Genomic DNA, 22,267 nt, shown 5'->3' with positions numbered 1-22,267 from the left:
GTTGTAACGTCGTTAAAAGGACGAAGGTTACGTAATGACCAACATTCTCGTAATAACCTAAAAACCTCATTTCTTACCCCAATTACCGACTCCGTCACTTGTGGGAACGTTTTGTTTAATAGTTGTAGCCCGATGTTCTTTTTCTCACTTTGGTGAGAAGCGAACATTACTAACCCGTAAGCATAACATGCTTCTTTATGTTGCATGTTAGCCGCTTTTTCTAAATCATGACGTCCTATATTCGGATACATTGAGTCAAAATAATTTCTTAACCCGTTGCATAAAATAGCATTTTGGTTCCCAGCAATATATGCGTCAAAGTAAACACATCGTAACTTATGGGTTTCCCAATGTGATATCCCCCATCTTTCAAACGAAAGCCTTTTATAAACCAAGGCATTCTTGGAACGTTCTTCGAATGTCTTACAAACTGATTTTGCCATAAATAGTTGTGCCGAGGAATTCTGACCGACTCTAGACAAGATTTCATCAATCATGTCTCCGGGTAAGTGTTCTAAAATATTGGGTTGTCTATCCATTTTGTGTTTTTTTACTGTAAAATAGAAAAGAGTTAGATTCATAAAAGATACTTATTAATACAAGCAATTTTTACAAATATCTAAAGCATAAGCACACTATATTACATATATTACACCGCACAAATACAACTATCTTATTCCGACTCACTCATTTCTTCTTTTTCGAACTTGGTTCTTTTGCTAAGTTTTTAGGGATATATGATGTTCCCCTAATACGAGCCGTCATTTTCCACGTTGGTCTAGAAAAACCTGGTGGTTTAGAGGTTCCCGGGTTATTGTTACAACTTAAGAAATACGGGTGTTGACGATACATATAAAGTTCATCGGGGTTGGAATCAGATTTCTCTATTTTTATGTCCTTTCCTTTATTGTTCTCTTTTGCCTTTTTAAATTCAGTTGAGGTAATTTCTATAACATCATCGGAATCCTCGTCGGGATCCGATTCATCGGAGAATTGGTAAACCTTCCAATATTTTGCTTCCTTGGCAGAAACACCGTTGACCATAATTAACCTTGGTCGGTTGGTTGAGGATTTTCTTTTACTTAACAGTTTTATTATTTCCCCCACCGGTTCTATTTCTTCTTCCGGTTCCTCCTCCGATTCCGATTCTTCTTCCGGTTCTGATTCTTCTTCCGGTTCCTCTTCGGGAACTTGTGAATCAGTCCACGAATCATTCCAAATTACATTTGACTCTTCATTATTATTAGGTGAGTCAATGGGACTTGTATTAGAGGTAGACATCTATCACATAATATCAAACACGTTAAGAGATTAATATATCACATAATATTCACATGTTAAAAATATATAGTTTCCAATAAAATTTGTTAAGCAATCATTTTTCAAGTAAACACGGTCGAAGTCCAGACTCAGTAATGCATCCTAACAAACTCGATAAGACACACTAATGAAAATTTTCTGGTTCTCTAATACCAACGCTCGGATACCAACTGAAATGTCCCGTTCTTATTGATTAAAAACGTTCCATATTAATTGATTTCGTTGCGAGGTTTTGACCTCTATATGAGACGTTTTTTCAAAGACTGCATTTATTTTTAAAACAAACCATAACCTTTATTTCATAAATAAATGTTTAAAAAGCTTTACGTAGATTATCAAATAATGATAATCTAAAATATCCTGTTTACACACGACCATTACATAATGGTTTACAATACAAATATGTTACATCGAAATCAGTTTCTTGAATGCAGTTTTTACACAATATCATACAAACATGGACTCCAAATCTTGTCCTTATTTTAGTATGCAACAGCGGAAGCTCTTAGTATTCACCTGAGAATAAACATGCTTTAAACGTCAACAAAAATGTTGGTGAGTTATAGGTTTAACCTATATATATCAAATCGTAACAATAGACCACAAGATTTCATATTTCAATACACATCCCATACATAGAGATAAAAATCATTCATATGGTGAACACCTAGTAACCGACATTAACAAGATGCATATATAAGAATATCCCCATCATTCCGGGACACCCTTCGAATATGATATAAATTTCGAAGTACTAAAGCATCCGGTACTTTGGATGTGGTTTGTTAGGCCCAATAGATCTATCTTTAGGATTCGCGTCAATTAGGGTGTCTGTTCCCTAATTCTTAGATTACCAGACTTAATATAAAGGGGCATATTCGATTTCGATAATTCAACCATAGAATGTAGTTTCACGTACTTGTGTCTATTTTGTAAATCATTTATAAAACCTTCATGTATTCTCATCCCAAAAATATTAGATTTTAAAAGTGGGACTATTACTCACTTTCACAGATTTTTACTTCGTCGGGAAGTAAGACTTAGCCACTGGTTGATTCACGAACCTATAACAATATATACATATATATCAAAGTATGTTCAAAATATATTTACAATACTTTTAATACATTTTGATGTTTTAAGTTTATTAAGTCAGCTGTCCTCGTTAGTATCCTACAACTAGTTGTCCACAATTAGATGTACAGAAATAAATCGATAAATATTATCTTAACTCAATCCACGACCCAGTGTATACGTATCTCAGTATTGATCACAACTCAAACTATATATATATATTTTGGAATCAACCTCAACCCTGTATAGCTAACTCCAACATTCACATATAGAGTGTCTATGGTTGTTCCGCAATATATATATATATATATATATATATATATATATATATATATATATATATATATATATATATATATATATATATATATATATATATATATATATATATATATATATATATATATAGATGGGTCGACATGATAGGTCGAAACATTGTATACGTGTATATGGTATCTCAAGATTACATAATATACAATATAAGTTGATTAGGTTATGGTTGGAATAGATTTATTACTAACTTTCACGTAGGTAAAATGAGTAGTTTTTATCAATCTTGTTTTACTCGCCATTTCTTCGTTTCTAATCCGTTTTGAGTGATTCTAGTGGCCACGGTTTCGTATTGAACTTAACTTTATGAATCTAAATTGAAAAATTATAAGTTTATAGTCAGAAATACAAGTTACAAGTCGTTTTTGAAAGAGATAGTCATTTCCGTCGAAAGAACGATATCTTGATGACCATTTTGAAAAACATACTTTCACTTTGAGTTTAACCATGATTTTTGGATATAGTTTCATGTTCATAAGAAAAATCATTTTTCCAGAAATATAGCTTTTAAATCAAAGTTCTTCTTAGCTTTTAATTATCCCAACCAAAACAGCCCCCAGTTTTACTACGACAGCGTATATCCAGTTTTATGGTGTTTATCGTGTTTCCGAGTTTTAAATCATTTAAGTTAGCATATCATATAGATATAGAACATGTGTTTAGTTGATTTTAAAAGTCTAGTTAGAAGGATTAACTTTATTTGCGAACACGTTTAGAATTAACTAAACTATGTTCTAGTGATTACAAGTTTATAACGTTGAATAAGACAGCTTTTTATGTATGAATCGAATGATGTTATGAACATCATTACTACCTCAAGTTCCTTGGATAAACCTACTGGAAATGAGAAAAATGGATCTAGCTTTAAAGGATCCTTGGATGGCTTGAAAGTTCTTGAAGCAGAATCATGACACGAAAACAATTTCAAGTAAGATTTCCACTCGAAATAAGATTGTTATAGTTATAGAAATTGAATTAAAGTTTGAATATGATTATTACCTTGTATTAGAAAGATAACCTACTGTAAGTAACAAAGGTTTCTTGATCTTGGATGATTACTTGGAATGGATTTAGAAAACTTGGAAGTAAACTTGCAATCTTGGAAGTATTCTTGATTTTATGAAACTAGAACTTTTGGAATTTATGAAGAACACTTAGAACTTGAAGATAGAACTTGAGAGAGATCAATTAGATGAAGAAAATTGAAGAATGAAAGTATTTGTAGGTGTTTTTGGTCATTGGTGTATGGATTAGATATAAAGGATATGTAATTTTGTTTTCATGTAAATAAGTCATGAATGATTACTCATATTTTTATAATTTTATGAGATATTTCATGCTAGTTGCCAAATGATGGTTCCCACATGTGTTAGGTGACTCACATGGGCTGCTAATAGCTGATCATTGGAGTGTATATACCAATAGTACATACATCTAAAAGCTGTGTATTGTACGAGTACGAATACAGGTGCATACGAGTAGATTTGTTGATGAAACTGAACGAGGATGTAATTGTAAGCATTTTTGTTAAGTAGAAGTATTTTGATAAGTGTCTTGAAGTCTTTCAAAAGTGTATGAATTCATATTAAAACACTACATGTATATACATTTTAACTGAGTCGTTAAGTCATCGTTAGTCGTTACATGTAAATGTTGTTTTGAAACCTTTAGGTTAATGATCTTGTTAAATGTTGTTAACCCATTGTTTATTATATCAAATGAGATGTTAAATTGTTATATCATCATGATATTATGATATATAATATATCTTAGTATGATATATATACAGTTAAATGTCGTTACAACGATAATCGTTACATATATGTCTCGTTTCGAAATCATTAAGTTAGTAGTCTTATTTTTATATATGTAGTTCATTGTTAATACACTTAATGATATATTTACTTATCATTTAACATAATTAACCAAATGTATCAATATCTTAATATGATTCATATGTACCTAGTAAGACGTTATAACGATAATCGTTATATATATCGTTTTCGAGTTTCTTAATTTAATAGTCTCATTTTTATGTATATAACTCATTGTTAAAATACCTAATGAGATACATACTTATAATAAAATCATGTTAACTATATATATAACCATATATATGTCATCGTATAGTTTTTACAAGTTTTAACGTTCGTGAATCACCGGTCAACTTGGGTGGTCATTTGTCTATATGAAACCTATTCCAATTAATCAAGTCTTAATAAGTTTGATTGCTTAACATGTTGGATACACTTAATCATGTAAATATCAATTTCATTTAATATATATAAAAACATAGAAAAGTTCTGGTCACTACAGATGTAACACTGATAGCACGAAGAGATTAATGATTTCTGATAAGGATAGTTATAAAAATATCTTCAGAAATATCGAAGATATTTATGATGATATTTTGGGATTTCTAAGTTCAATGGTTGATGAAGAAAGATTTTACACAAGATTCTATCATGAGTACGGAGCAAGATATTCGTTGAAGGTTTCATCGGATCTAGAATTACCTGGATTCTTTGAATATATGGTATGGTCCTTGTATTTGTCCTTGGTCTCCTTCGTGGTTAGCTTAATCTGTTTTCCAGTTTCAAATTTTCTGAGCTTTTCCAATATACTATTGTTTATCATCAAACTTTCGATGATTAAGGTCGTTTACGGTTGTCTATGGTTTCTGCTGCTTCATTCAGCTTTTTTCAACATTTAGAGTATTGATTTGTGACTGAGTGCTTTTCAGAATTTTAGAATGAGAGATCATAATTCTAAGAGATAAATGTCATACATATAACTGTTGATGTAGTTATGCTGTGAGTTTTCAAAGTACTGATTTCTAATTCCCGGTAATTGTTATGGCAGTTCTCGTTACAAGGTGTGGATGAGAATATGATAGAGTTTCAATGAATAAATATAATGATTTGTCATAGAGATTTAAGCCAAAAAGCAACGAGGTTGCTGGTACGTCTACTGGTAATATGGTGGAATATAAAAGAATTCTCCGGTATCAAAAGGGTAATGGTATATATCAGGATTATAGTTAGGCTACTTCGAATGAAAAGTTGAAGCTGACTTGTTGGAGCTGTGAAAAAATTGGCTACTTTGAAAAGGGATCGCAAAGTTATTTTTGCTAATAAATGCCAAAGGATCTGACGCGGCTACGTGTTAAACTTTTACTCAGTTGCCGAGAGTTTCTCAGGTGCATAACTATATGCATAAATCTTTCCTTCCGTAGATGAAGTGCGGTTGATTCATCCTATCGATTGATGTGTTTTCAAGAATCATGAAAGGTTTGAACGTAGACTGTAATCGTCAAGATACAAATGAGGTTTAAGATGAAATCAAGTGGCAAACTTGAAGAATTATTTAGTTTCATATGTTATAATCAATATTTTAATTCATTTTAATTGTCCAATGTTATTAGTCCACAGTCGATAGTCCACAGTTGATAGTCCAATAATTCATATATAATTCAATATATAATATTCGAATTTATTAATACGTATCGTGGCCCGTGTACATGTCTCAGACTCGATCATAACTCAAAGTAGATATATTATTATACAATCAACCTCAACCCTGTATAGAGAACTCAATCATTACTGCATATAGAGTGTCTATGGTTATTCCAAATAATATATATATATATATATGCGTCGATATGATATGTCAAAACCTTGTATACGTGTCCCGATATTTAAAGTGCGTAATATAAATACAGAAATTAAATGACGATAAATAAAATGCGTAAAGTAAATAACAGAAATTAAGTGACGATAAATAAAATTGCGATAATTAAATTGCGATAAACAAACTGCGATAAATAAAATGTAATCAGTTAGCTAGGAACAGTTAGCGTGAAGTCTTAACCAAATTTTTCGTAGTTAATTTGTTTGTTTCTATCAAATTTTTATTTCGTCAAATGTGTTCTTCATTATGCCACTTGTTGGATTCTGATAGATCAAAATCCAAATATGAAATTGAATTAAAAGGGTTATTCTGCGGTGAACGAATTCGTATAGCTGTGGTTGTATGTAGGATAGTAAATGACTGTTGAATCAGATTCGAAGAATGTACAGTGTACTTATTAATGCGAAATCTAAATATTCCTTGGGTATTACCTACCCGTTAAAATATTTTCACCATTAACAGTTTATATAAAAGAATTTTTAATTACAATCTTTATGAAAACATACTTAAATATATATTTTCTTCAGATGTAATTATAGATTTAATGAGTTAATATAGTATTAATCTCATTTGATTTACCGTTAGAACTAAGATACATAATCTATAAAACATTAGAGATTACATAATCGCCATGTCGAACGAAGATAAAATAGATAGAACGATACGTAGAACGATGATTATGCTCGTGGTACAGAATGTGATATTGAGGCAAGGATTGTTGATGATACAGGTGATGTTACTGATGGTACTGTTGGTGTCGGTGATGTTGCTGAAGCTGGTAAGTTTTGCACAATGTTCTCTAAATTGATTACTCAAGCGCAAAACTCGCTGACTTCCTCGATTACTCCGGGATGGTTGTCTGTCAGAACGAGCGGATGAATAATGTTTAGAATCTGAGATAGTATATGATCGTGGCGAGATATTCGGAAAATGAGGGTGAAAATGGTGTTTCGAACTGGTTCGTCGGTAAGTGCTTCAGGTTCATCGCCAAGAGGTAAATTCGGTTGATGGAAGGGATCGCCTTCTTTGGGTTTCCATCGGTTAAGTCATTTACGAACCCATCAGATGAATTGGGGATGGCTGATTGGTTGATACATTCTGATGACACTGCTTTCAGAGCTTAGGTGAATATTTATGTCGGAATAGCTGTCGGAATAACTATCGGAATAGCTATCGAAATTTGAGGGACTTGAACTGGTTGAGGGATTCATCTTGTACGATCAGATGAAGGATTTTCGATAAGAAATAGATTATAGGATGTAGATTAGTACCCTGCAATACATAGTTTACATATGCATATATAATACTAAAATTCCATAAGTTACGGAGGAATCTACGGAAGCTGTTAGGCAAAGGTAACAATAACAGATACGCTAAGATATGAATTTATCTATACACTGTCTATGCAATAGAGGCAGTAAGACATGTCCAGACTAAGAATAATAAGCAGATAATTTCCTAAGGATGATAAGCAGATGATTTCCGACACGAAATGATAAGCAAAACTTTTGACATGCAGACACGGTCGAAGTCCAGACTCACTAATGCCTCCTAACGATTTATCAGTTAGACACACTAATGTAGACCTGGTTCGCTAACACCTCTGCTCTGATACCAATTGAAATACAGTTGGGGACAACCACCGTCCCACCCAGTGCCTTCCCAGCTAATCGCCTGGTGACCACTGAGTGTACCTCAGATACTGATTTTAAGGCCTGCCTCTCGGCTACTGCCAACCCTCGTAAGGGATCACAAGGAGTAAGAGCCAATGCTTCATCACAGGTAACACTGTGAGAACCTCCTTTATGACTAACCCGCCATACATGGACGACATTATACCACCTCTGATACCAACTGAAGCGACCCGTCCTAATCCATCCAGACGAAGTCCATATTGATTATAAACGATTCACAATAGTTGATTAAGTCGCGAGGTATTTGACCTCTATATGATACATTTTACAAACATTGCATTCGTTTTTTTAAAAAACAAACTTTCTTTTCATCGAAAGTTGACATTATGCATACCATTTCATAAATACATCCAACTATATTTGACTTAATAATAATCTTGATGAACTCAACGACTCGAATGCAACGTCTTTCGAAATGTGCCATGAATGACTCCAAATAATATCCTTAAAATGAGCAAATGCACAGTAGAAGATTTCTTTCGTACCTGAGAATAAACATGCTTTAAAGTGTCAACCAAAAGGTTGGTGAGTTCATTAGTTTAACATAAATAACCATTATCATCATTTTAATAGACCACAAGATTTCCATATTCAGTTCTCATAAATATACGTCCCATGCATAGAGACAAAATATCATTCATATGGATTGAACACCTGGTAATCGACATTCACAATATGCATATAAGAATATCCCCATCATTCCGGGATCCTCCTTCGGACATGATATAAATTTCGATGTACTAAAGCATCCGGTACTTTGGATGGGGCTTGTTGGACCCGACAGATCTATCTTTAGAGTTCGCGTCAATTAGGGTGTATGTTCCCTAATTCTTAGATTAACAGACTTAATAAAAAGGGGCATATTCGATTTTGATCATTCAACCATATAATGTAGTTTCGATTACTTGTGTCTATTTCGTAAAACATTTATAAAAGCGCATGCATTCTCAGTCCCAAAAATATATATTGCAAAAGCATTTAAAAGGGGAGTAATGAAACTCACCATACTGTATTTTGTAGTAAAAATACATATGACTATATTGAACAACAGAACAATGCAGGGTTGGCCTCGGAATCACGAACCTATATCATTTGTATATTTATTAATACACATAATCGTAACCGAACAAATTTATTTATTGTATCTTAATTTATTCATTATATATTTAATTTTGTATATATATTCAAAATGATTATTAAATACATATATGTAATATTACTAAAAGTACATTTTATATACAAAATGTCTATTTGGTAAAATAATATCAATAATAGTAATGAAAGTTGTTTTTGATTATAATAATAATATATTACCAATAATAATAACTATAAAATAGTTATTTTATAAATAATAATAATATCACTAATTCTTATTTTTATAACTACAATTATAGTAATACTAATAATAATAATAATAATAATAATAATTAATATAAAAACTAATAATAAAACGAATTATATCATAGTCATTATCATGGTTATGTTTATATCTTACCCCTTTTCTAATTTCAAAATTTCATCTTTTATCAATACTTGTAATTATACTTACTTTTATATCATACTATAAACTAATTCATACTTATTATTATATTTTATCAATTCATACTTAAACATATTTGTAATCATATCCATATTCATTTTCATTTTCTTATATATTTATACATATAAATATATTTGTATGTAATCAAAATTTATGTTATATTAATAACAATTGTATTCATAGTGCTTAATAATAATTACTATGTATATATCAATAAAGATAATAATAATAATTATATCAATAATTCAATTAAGTCACAAAGTATTTATAATCCTAACAAAGTTTTAATCTAATAATAATAATAGTAATAATAATAATAATAATAATAATAATAATAATAATAATAATAATAATAATAATAATAATAATAATAATAATAATAATAATAATAATAATAATAATAATAATAATAATAATAATAATAATAATAATAATAATAATGGAAATGAGGATAAAGTGTATACCCTTTAAAAAGAAAACTACACCAAACGAGATTCGAACCCACGACCCTTCGCTAACCCGAACACTCCTCTAACCACCCATCCATTTTTGTTTCTCGGTAATTATTCTCACAGACTTAAATATATAACGAGTATTATCTGTTTCCTCATCATCTTCTTCAAATTAATCGATTGACCCAATATCACAAACATAACAGTTAAATAAACGATTTGATTAGGATTTTCAATTTGAAAGATAAATAAATAGTACAAGGGTTGATATGAATTAATCAAAACAGCGAACAAAAAAAAAAAAAAAAAGTGCAGCAGTCGCTGATGAAAAAAATATATATATGAAGAACAAGAAATTTCGGTTTTCGAGATAGGGTGGTTTTAGGACTTCGACATCTTCAACAAAGTTGTTTCAATTCTTCTATGTAATACTCGTGGATCATTAATTACAGCAGAAACAACCTTTAAAGCTTTAATTTGATCTTAGAAAAAATTGTTTGACTTTTTGATTTTAATCTTGACTTTGCAAATTCGAAATCCATTGAATGAATTAGGGTTTGAAGTTTTGTAGATAGTTGATTATATGATTTCTAACACACCTGCATTCTTGAATTTTTGATTATGGGTGTGAAATTTGGGCTTTTGGCTAGAACAAGTTGCGAGAGACAAAGAAAAAAAATGAATTGGTTTTCTTAACTTTTGAGTTCCCTTTCAATTAGCAGTAGCAAAACAGTGTATATAAATGATAATACAGATTAATAATCGATGCTACAAACATGATATGATGGATTTGTTATGTAGTGATGGTGGGGATTCGATGGCATCTTTGAGCAGACCAGAACAAGGAAAATAGTATATCTGATGGAGATATATAACAGCTCCATCGACTTCTGCTTTTATATAACATAATTAACATATCAATAATAGATATAAATATATCAATAATAATATTTATATTAATAATGCTAAATAATAATAATACAGATAATATTAATTAATAATAATAACATGATAATTCTATTAGTAATTATTTTCATAATAATAATAGTATTTAGAATGCTGATACAATTAGTTATAATAATGTTTATAGTGCTATTATTAATGTTAATATTAACAAATTGTTTTATTTATTTAATTATTTATTATTTTTTTATAATAATAATAATAATGATGATCTATAATAATAAGAATGATAACAATTAATAATAATAACCATAATACTTATAATTCTTAATAATAGTTATACTAACAATACTTATAGTACAAATACCTAATAATAACAATTATATTAACTGATAATATTTAGATTACAATTTTTAATATATACATAAAACTGATGTTGATATTGATATTAGTACTAATAATAAAAGTAATAATATGGTTATTATAACGACTATATTCTTAACTTGTATTTACACTTTATATATACGCTTTATTAAATTTATGTAATATTTAATAATTACATAATATATTATACGATAACATTCATTGAATATTTAATGTTTATACGTTTTATATATATTACAATATAATCTTGATTAGAAATCATATATAGATTTATATTTATATATATGTATACTACTATATATATACAATTATGTTTTAAACGTTAAGTAGGTAATTAATTATGTATATTAAACAGTTAATCACAAAGTATAACATTATACATTTAATATTTTGATAACGTTGGCAAAAATGTTAGAATCATTTATATATAATATACTATATATATTCAAAATAATAATCTTTAGTTATTTAAAGTTATCTTTCACAATAACTAAATTACTTAATAGTTCATAAATACTAATATAATTATTTACATATATAATTATTTTTATTTACATTCCTAGTTACAATTAAAGGTTCGTGAATCGTCAGGATTAGTCAAAGGTCAAATGTATACATTAACATAGTTCAAAGGTTTTCGAGACTCAACATTACAGACTTTGCTTTTCGTGTCGATTTCATATAAAGATTAAGTTTAAATTTGGTCAAAAATTCCCGGGTCGTCACAATGTCAACGCACCATCAGAGAGCTTACTAGACGCAAAATTCGTTCTATCCATCTCTCTACAACCACTAATACGGAAAACTGACTCAAGCTTCACAAACTAACGAGTCAAACTGTAACACCCCGTCAAAAATCCCTTTGACGGAACGTTAACTCTGGTCCCAGTGCTTGGCTTGACTTCTACGTAACGGCAACAATTTATAGCGGAAGTAATTAATACCTGAGAATAAAACACACAAAATGGATCAACAATAACGTTGAGTGAATCTACAGGTTTTAGGTAAACAATGCAGTATGTTTAATATTCAATATTGAGAAAACGTTTATTAGTAGAAGACCACCAAGGTTTAATGTTAAAAGTTTGTAGACATCACCGTGTCCTGTTTCAAAAGTTTGTTGACATTATCATGTCAAGCTTCAAATATTTGTAGACAATACCATGTCACGTTTTATCTCAATTGTTCGTAAACCACTGTTTTAAATAACGTTGTATAGTGTCTGAAAAACAGTTATCAGAAAAATAGTTTAGTTTCCTTGACCACGAGATTCTATCGTTTGCATACACCGAGCACCTGAATACTAGCAATGACCCGAGTATAGAAGCCACTATACCCGCGTTACCTCGTAAAATGTTATACACTTGTTCAAATATATTTTATGTTCAAAGTAAATGCACCACAGTTTTTATAGCGGGTGAGGTTGTCAACCTAACGGATCCGTCCATCTAAATTGTGCTTACACCGATGGTATTAAAAGTATTCAAGCTAGAGGCTTTTTGAACAAACTCAATATGCATATGTGTAGTAATCACGTCAATACAAAAGCATTTGAAAATGTAAATATAACAGCGTGTATTCTTATCCCTAAAAATATGTAAAAAGCGGGACTGTAGACTCACCTTTGAATAAAGCTCGGATTGAAAAGTGGACAATTAACTTGTACGGTTTATAGCTGAGTAATGCAACCTAAGTATACGTATTTAGGTTGGTCAATGTATGTATCTTAAATAAGTGTGATTTCATAGTGTACGTTGTCTTATTGCTCGACTCGCCGCGTTTCAAAGTAAAAGTCAACTATATCATGCAAGTCAAACAAAGTTAACCGAAGTCAAACTTGGTCAATGTGGTCAAATAAAGTCAACATCTGTAGGTTCATGTCAAATATTGGTAAACATGTCAAACTTAAGTCAAACAATACGTTTTAGGTCATGAATGATCATTATCACAATTTCAGTTTATCGTTATGCACAAAGTTCATGAACACGTAGCATACTTAGCACATTATCTCATAGTACAGAATTCAAGTAATCATGACAAACTCCAGATCATAAATATACTTAAAATTGATTCCAAAAAGTCTGGCTAGGGACTCATACGACAATTAAAAGTCAGGAATCAGAAGGGATACATTTGGGGTTTGCCAAGTCAGTTTCTGACCTCGCACTGATTTCATTTTGGCTATAACCAGAGTTAGGAACATGTGATTGATACAAGAACAGTGGTCATAGTTCAAAGACAAATCAAAGTAACACATATCAAAAATCTAGCAACTTTTGTTTAGCCAATTTGTACAGTTTATTCGTGCAATTTGAACATTCAGTTTTCAGCTCAAATCAGAATTCACATAAAGTATGGCTCTATTGTGCCCAATGCATAAGGTTTCAGAGATTTACATAAACTAAAAATAAGTCACATATCATGTTAAGTTTCATTTTCCAGAAGAATACATGCTCATGCAATAAACACAATCCACAGAGTACAAAACCGTGAGCAATTTACAGATTCGATTCTTATTTAGTTAGTCATATTTGTATGCGATTATCCGAAGATCTAGATACAATTAGCCTATGATATCTGCATGAAAGATGAATTACTTTTGGTCTACTTTTCAAATATGTAAAGTTTTAATCACAGAAGTTAACACATTTTATCATACAAGGTTATTTTCATTCAAGTGCTGTATAAAACTACTTTTACACTAATTTGAGCATATCTCGGGCTATACATAAGCAAACGACATGATATCCTAGTTTAAATTGAGTGTTTTTAAATTATATTTCCAGTGGTATAAGTCTCACATGCCAATTCGTTGTCTATCAATACCAGATTTCTGATCAAGCAACAAAAACACAACGATAATTCAAATTGACATAACTTAATCATACGGAAACGAAATCAAGCGAATCCAAAGCCTAAACTCAATAGTTTTTTGCAATGAATCTGATTATAACATAATAATTAACATTTGAAAAACTTAATATTTCTGATCAAACAATAACAAATTCATTTTTAAACCCTAGCGCATCAAACAATCAAAATAACGATAACGATTAACACGCACGTGTATAGACTTGAGCAATTGACAACATAACTATGAAACTCTCATAAAAATCAGATTTTAAGAATTAGGGTTTAGCTAAATATACCTTTGATCAAGAAATTAAATACACCAACGCGTAGAGCACGAAGGGAATTGCAACGTTCGTGTAGAAGGTTTAGGCTAAAAATTAAAATTAAAGGGTGGTGTGTTGGTGGCTGCGGTCAACGAACAGAGGGGAGCAGGAGGAGGATCAACTGCCTTTTTGTGTTTGTGAGGGTTTTTACAATTTTTAGGTTTAATACGTGTATTTATACTAACCCTAGTTCACTAATTTAGCATTTAGGTCCCTCAAGTTGCAACAATTAAAATAAAAAGGGGAGAGGTGGGAGTAATCGGCCGAATGGCCCATGTGGTAAGTTCCCGGGCTCGTTTTTTGCAAAAGCGTGTAATCGTGGCTCGTTTTAAGTGCCGTTTAGTCGTACCGAAGGCCCGGAACGCTAACCCGATCGTTAAACGCAACCAATCGCTTAATTTATTAAAAACCCAATAAATTAAATATTTTAAAAAGTTAATAATTAATAAAATTAATTATTAAAATAAACCCGAGCGTTTCGTTGCTCAAAAAGCTATTATCAAAATCGTATCGTTTTTATCGTATTTCATTATCCGAAATATTTATTTGAATTAATATCAACCCATATTAATTATTGAAACCCTCCGAAGATCAAGTACGCATTTAATACACGTAAATGCATAAAAGTTAAATAATCGCCGTTAAATAACTAATGGAAGGTTAACGGAAGTAACGGAAAAAAATCAGGGTTGTTACATTACCCACCTGTTATTGAAAATTTCGTCCCGAAATTTTAGTGATCGTCCGCTGAAGTAGTTTTCTCGGGAAACAGTTGCGGATATTTCAGCCTCATCTTGTCTTCGCGCTCCCACGTGAACTCTGGCCCTCTTCTCGCGTTCCACAGAACTTTAACGATAGGAATTTTACTTTGCTTCAACTCTTTGACCTCACGGCCCAAGATTTCAACAGGTTCCTCAATGAAATGAAGTTTGTCGTCGATACGTAGTTCCTCTAAAGGAATAATCAAATTATCATCAGCTAGGCACTTCTTTAGATTGGATACATGGAAAACGTCATGAATACCGCTGAGTGCTTGTGGCAGTTCCAATCTGTAAGCTACCGGTCCAACTCTTTCAGTTATCTCAAATGGTCCAACATATCTAGGACTCAGTTTACCTCGTTTCCCAAATCGTACAACGCCCTTCCAAGGTGATACCTTAAGCATAACCTTGTCACCAACTTGGAACTCTATATCCTTTCGTCTAACATCGACGTAACTCTTTTGACGACTTCGAGCCATTCTCAATCGTTCCTGAATCTGTAGGACTTTCTCAGTTGTCTCCTGGATAATCTCAGGACCTGTCAACTGACTATCTCCCAACTCGCTCCAACAAACGGGAGATCTACACTTCCTTCCATACAACGCATCGAAAGGTGCAGCTTTAATGCTCGCATGGTAGCTGTTATTGTATGAGAACTCAGCCAGTGGTAAATACTTATCCCATCCGTTTCCGAAATCAATGACACATGCTCGCAACATGTCCTCAAAAGTCTGAATAGTTCGTTCGCTCTGGCTGTCTGTCTGAGGGTGATATGCTGTACTCATATCTAAACGGGTCCCCGTTGCTTTCTGTAGTAACTGCCAAAACCTGGAAGTGAATCTGCTGTCGCGATCAGATATAATAGATATAGGCACTCCATGCCTAGAGACGACTTCCTTAATGTTGACCTGAGCCAACTTCTCCATTTTATCAGTTTTTCTTATCGGTAGGAAGTGTGCAGACTTAGTGAGACGATCCACGATAACCCAAATAGTATCGTGACCTCCCGCCATTCTCGGCAGTTTCGTGATGAAGTCCATGGTAATACCTTCCCACTTCCACTGGGGAATCTCTGCTTGAGTTAATAATCCTGATGGCTTCTGATGCTCAGCCTTGACTTTAGTGCAAGTCAAGCACTTTCCGACATAGGTAGCAATGTCAGCTTTCAAATTTGGCCACCAATAGAATGCCTTCAAATCTTGGTACATTTTATCAGATCCCGGATGAATTGAGTACCTTGACTTGTGTGCTTCCTCCAACACTAGTTCTCTTAATCCACCAAACTTGGGTACCCAGATTCGATTAGCAAAGTACCGTGTTCCGTCCTCCTTGATGTCAAATTTCTCATCCATTCCTCTGAGAAATTCAACATCGACATTTTCTTGTTTCACGGATTCTTGTTGTGCTTCACGGATTTGTGATGTGAGATTCGTACGGACAACTATGTTAAGAGCTTTAACCCTAAGAGGTTTCTCTCGCTCCTTCCTGCTTAAGGCATCCGCCACAACATTCGCCTTGCCCGGATGGTATTGGAGTTCGCAGTTATAATCATTAAGTAGTTCCATCCAACGTCGTTGTCTCATGTTGAGCTGTTTCTGATCGAATATGTGCTGTAAACTCTTATGATTAGTGAAGATAGTGAACTTGGTTCCAAACAGGTAGCGTCTCCACATTTTAAGTGCAAAGACAACAGCTCCTAACTCAAGGTCGTGCGTAGTGTAGTTCTGCTCATGAATCTTTAACTGGCGCGATCCATAAGCAATAACCTTATTTCGTTGCATAAGCACGTAACCCATTCCTTGACGTGAGGCATCACAATAAACAACAAAATCTTCACTTTCCTCGGGCAGAGACAATACTGGTGCAGTTGTTAACTTCTCCTTCAACAATTGAAATGCAGTCTCTTGCGGTTCTGACCACTCAAACTTCTTGCCCTTATGAGTCAACGCGGTTAATGGTTGGGCGATCTTAGAGAATCCTTCAATGAATCTCCTGTAATAACCAGCTAGACCCAAAAATTGCCTAATCTGCGTTGGCGTCTTTGGAGTTTCCCAATTCTTAACCGACTCAATCTTTGCTGGATCGACCTGTATTCCATTGGCCCCTACAACATGGCCAAGAAATTGTACTTCGGGTAACCAAAAGTCACACTTAGAGAACTTTGCATACAACTGCTCTTCTCTAAGCATAGTCAATATCGAACATAGATGCTGCTCGTGCTCTTCTCTGTTCTTGGAATACACCAATATATCATCAATGAACACAATAATGAATTTATCTAGGTATGGCTTACACACACGGTTCATGAGGTCCATGAACACTGCTGGTGTGTTCGTCAAACCAAACGACATCACTGTAAACTCATAATGTCCATAACGTGTTCTAAACGCTGTCTTCGGGACATCAGCTTCTTTGAATCTCAATTGGTGATACCCGGATCTCAAATAAATCTTCGAATAACAACTAGATCCTTGTAGCTGATCAAATAAGTCATCAATCCTCGGTAGTGGATACCGATTCTTGATTGTCAACTTGTTCAATTCTCTGTAATCGATACACAACCTCATCGACCCATCCTTCTTCTTAACAAACAAGACTGGAGCTCCAACTCAAAAATTCATGGCTATGTGACCCACCTTCTAGTACCTGTCACAAATTAGGGCATTACAACTCTGATGTTCTTCACCATGGGAAGCTCTTGTAGTTCTAAAGGTGTAAGTCCGTATATTGTACGCGTAACGGGTGCAGCTGCTGGCACCAAATCAACTCGAAATTCGACTTCTCGGTGGGGTGGACGTGTAACCTCAGGGTAATCTCTAATAGTCAGGACATATTCGGGTCTTTTAAATGTCGGCTCATCTTTACTCACATGTGCCAGAATTGCGAGATATTCTCATCTCATGTACTTCTGGACCTTCGAGTAATTAATGTAACATGACGGTGTACTAATCTCCTCTCCGTACACCATTACCATCGGTGAAAGGAATTCGAATAGCCTTCTGGTCGTAGCTGAAGTGACTCGAACTTTTCCATGTTTATATATATATTAAATGAAATTGTTATTTACATGATTAAGTGTTTCCAACATGTTAAGCAATCAAACTTGTTAAGACTTGATTAATTGAAATAGGTTTCATATAGACAATTGACCACCCAAGTTGACCGGTGATTCACGAACGTTAAAACTTGTAAAAACTATACGATGACATATATATGGTTATATATATAGTTAACATGATTTTATTATAATTATGTATCTCATTTGGTATTTTAACAATGAGTTATATACATAAAAATGAGACTATTAATTTAAGAAACTCGAAAATGATATATATAACGATTATCGTTATAACAACGTCTTACTAGGTACATATGAATCATATTAAGATATTAATACACTTGGTTAATTATGTTAAATGATAAGTAAATATATTATTAAGTGTATTAACAATGAAATACATATGTAAAAATAAGATTACTAACTTAATGATTTCGAAACGAGACATATATGTAACGATTATCGTTGTAACGGCATTTAACTGTATATATATCATACTAAGATATATTATATATCATAATATCATGATAATATAACAATTTAACATCTCATTTGTTATAATAAACAATGGGTTAACAACATTCAACAAGATCGTTAACCTAAAGGTTTCAAAACAACATTTACATGTAACGACTAACGATGACTTAACGACTCAGTTAAAATGTATATACATGTAGTGTTTTAATATGTATTCATACACTTTTGAAAGACTTCAAGACACTTATCAAAATACTTCTACTTAACAAAAATTCTTACAATTACATCCTCGTTCAGTTTCATCAACAATTCTACTCGTATGCACCCGTATCCGTGCTCGTACAATACACAGCTTTTAGATGTATGTACTATTGGTATATACACTCTAATGATCAGCTCTTAGCAGCCCATTTGAGTCACCTAACACATGTGGGAACCATCATTTGGCAACTAGCATAATTACAAAAATATGAGTAATCATTCATGACTTATTTACATGAAAACAAAATTACATATCCTTTATATCTAATCCATACACCAACGACCAAAAACACCTACAAACACTTTCATTCTTTAATTTTCTTCATCTAATTGATCTCTCTCAAGTTCTATCTTCAAGTTCTAAGTGTTCTTCATAAATTCCAAAAGTTCTAGTTTCATAAAATCAAGAATACTTCCAAGATTGCAAGTTTACTTCCAAGTTTTCTAAATCCATTCCAAATAATCATCCAAGATCAAGAAACCTTTGTTACTTACAGTAGGTTATCTTTCTAATAAAAGGTAATAATCATATTCAAACTTTAATTCAATTTCTATAACTATAACAATCTTATTTCGAGTGGAAATCTTACTTGAAATTGTTTTCGTGTCATGATTCTGCTTCAAGAACTTTCAATCCATCCAAGGATCCTTTGAAGCTAGATCTATTTTTCTCATTTCCAGTAGGTTTATCCAAGGAACTCGAGGTAATAATGATGTTCATAACATCATTCAATTCATACATATAAAGCTATCTTATTCGAAGGTTTAAACTTGTAATCACTAGAACATAGTTTAGTTAATTCTAAACTTGTTCGCAAATAAAAGTTAATCCTTCTAACTTGACTTTAAAATCAACTAAACACATGTTCTATATCTATATGATATGCTAACTTAATGATTTAAAACCTGAAAACACGAAAAACACCGTAAAACCGGATTTACGCCGTCGTAGTAACACCGCGGGCTGTTTTGGGTTAGTTAATTAAAAACTACGATAAACTTTGATTTAAAAGTTGTTATTTTGGGAAAATTATTTTTATTATGAACATGAAACTATATCCAAAATTTATGGTTAAACTCAAAGTGGAAGTATGTTTTCTAAAATGGTCATCTAGACGTCGTTCTTTCGACTGAAATGACTACCTTTACAAAAACGACTTGTAACTTTTTTTCCCGACTATAAACCTATACTTTTTCTGTTTAGATTCATAAAATAGAGTTCAATATGAAACCATAGCAATTTGATTCACTCAAAACGGATTTAAAATAAAGAAGTTATTGGTAAAACAAGATTGGATAATTTTTCTCATTTTAGCTACGTGAAAATTGGTAACAAATCTATTCCAACCATAACTTAATCAACTTGTATTGAATATTATGTAATCTTGAGATACCATAGACATGTATACAATGTTTCGACCTATCATGTCGACACATCTATATATATTTCGGAACAACCATAGACACTCTATATGTGAATGTTGGAGTTAGCTATACAGGGTTGAGGTTGATTCTAAAATATATATAGTTTGAGTTGTGATCAATACTGAGATACGTATACAATGAGTCGTGGATTGATTCAAGATAATATTTATCGATTTATTTCTGTACATCTAACTGTGGACAACTAGTTGTAGGTTACTAACGAGGACAGCTGACTTAATAAACTTAAAACATCAAAATATATTAAAAGTGTTGTAAATATATTTTGAACATACTTTGATATATATTTATATATTGTTATAGGTTCGTGAATCAACCAGTGGCCAAGTCTTACTTCTTGACGAAGTAAAAATCTGTGAAAGTGAGTTATAGTCCCACTTTTAAAATCTAATATTTTTGGGATGAGAATACATGCAGGTTTTATAAATAATTTACAAAATAGACACAAGTACGTGAAACTACATTCTATGGTTGAATTATCGAAATTGAATATGCCCCTTTTTATTAAGTCTGGTAATCTAAGAATTAGGGAACAGACACCCTAATTGACGCGAATCCTAAAGATAGATCTATTGGGCCTAACAAACCCCATCCAAAGTACCGGATGCTTTAGTACTTCGAAATTTATATCATATCCGAAGGGTGTCCCGGAATGATGGGGATATTCTTATATATGCATCTTGTTAATGTCGATTACCAGGTGTTCACCATTTGAATGATTTTTATCTCTATGTATGGGATGTGTATTGAAATATGAAATCTTGTGGTCTATTGTTACGATTTGATATATATAGGTTAAACCTATAACTCACCAACAATTTTGTTGACGTTTAAAGCATGTTTATTCTCAGGTGAATACTAAGAGCTTCCGCTGTTGCATACTAAAATAAGGACAAGATTTGGAGTCCATGTTTGTATGATATTGTGTAAAGACTGCATTCAAGAAACTGATTTTGATGTAACATATTTATATTGTAAACTATTATGTAATGGTCGTGTGTAAACAGGATATTTTAGATTATCATTATTTGATAATCTACGTAAAGCTTTTTTTAAACCTTTATTTATGAAATAAAGATTATGGTTTGTTTTAAAAATGAATGCAGTCTTTGAAAAACGTCTCATATAGAGGTCAAAACCTCGCAACGAAATCAATTAATATGGAACGTTTTTAATCAATAAGAATGGGACATTTCAGTTGGTATCTAAGCGTTGGTCTTAGAGAACCAGAAATTTTCATTAGTGTGTCTTATCGAGTTTGTTAGGATGCATTAGTGAGTCTGGACTTCGACCGTTTTTCTTTAAGAATGATTGCTTAACATTTTTGTTGGAAACTATATATTATTAACATGTATATATTATGTGATATATTAATCTCTTAACATGTTTGATATTGTGTGATAGATGTATACCTCTAGCACAAATCTCATTGAATCACCTAATAATAACGAAGAGTCGAATATATATTGGACTGATTCACAAGTTCCCGAAGAAGAACCGGAAGAAGAATCAGAACCGGAAGAGGAGGAACCGGAGGAGGAAATAGAACCGGTGGGGGAAATAATAAAACGGTTAAGTAAAAGAAAATCCTCAACCAACCGACCAAGGTTAATTATGGTCAATGGTGTTTCCGCCATGGAAGCAAAATATTGGGAGGATTACCAATTCTCCGATGAATCGGATTCCGATGAGAATTCCGATGAT

This window comes from Rutidosis leptorrhynchoides, chromosome 9 (genome assembly GCF_046630445.1).
Source record: "Rutidosis leptorrhynchoides isolate AG116_Rl617_1_P2 chromosome 9, CSIRO_AGI_Rlap_v1, whole genome shotgun sequence".
In the NCBI taxonomy this organism is placed as follows: Eukaryota; Viridiplantae; Streptophyta; class Magnoliopsida; order Asterales; family Asteraceae; genus Rutidosis; species Rutidosis leptorrhynchoides.
Note: the sequence above shows the minus strand (reverse complement) of the source record.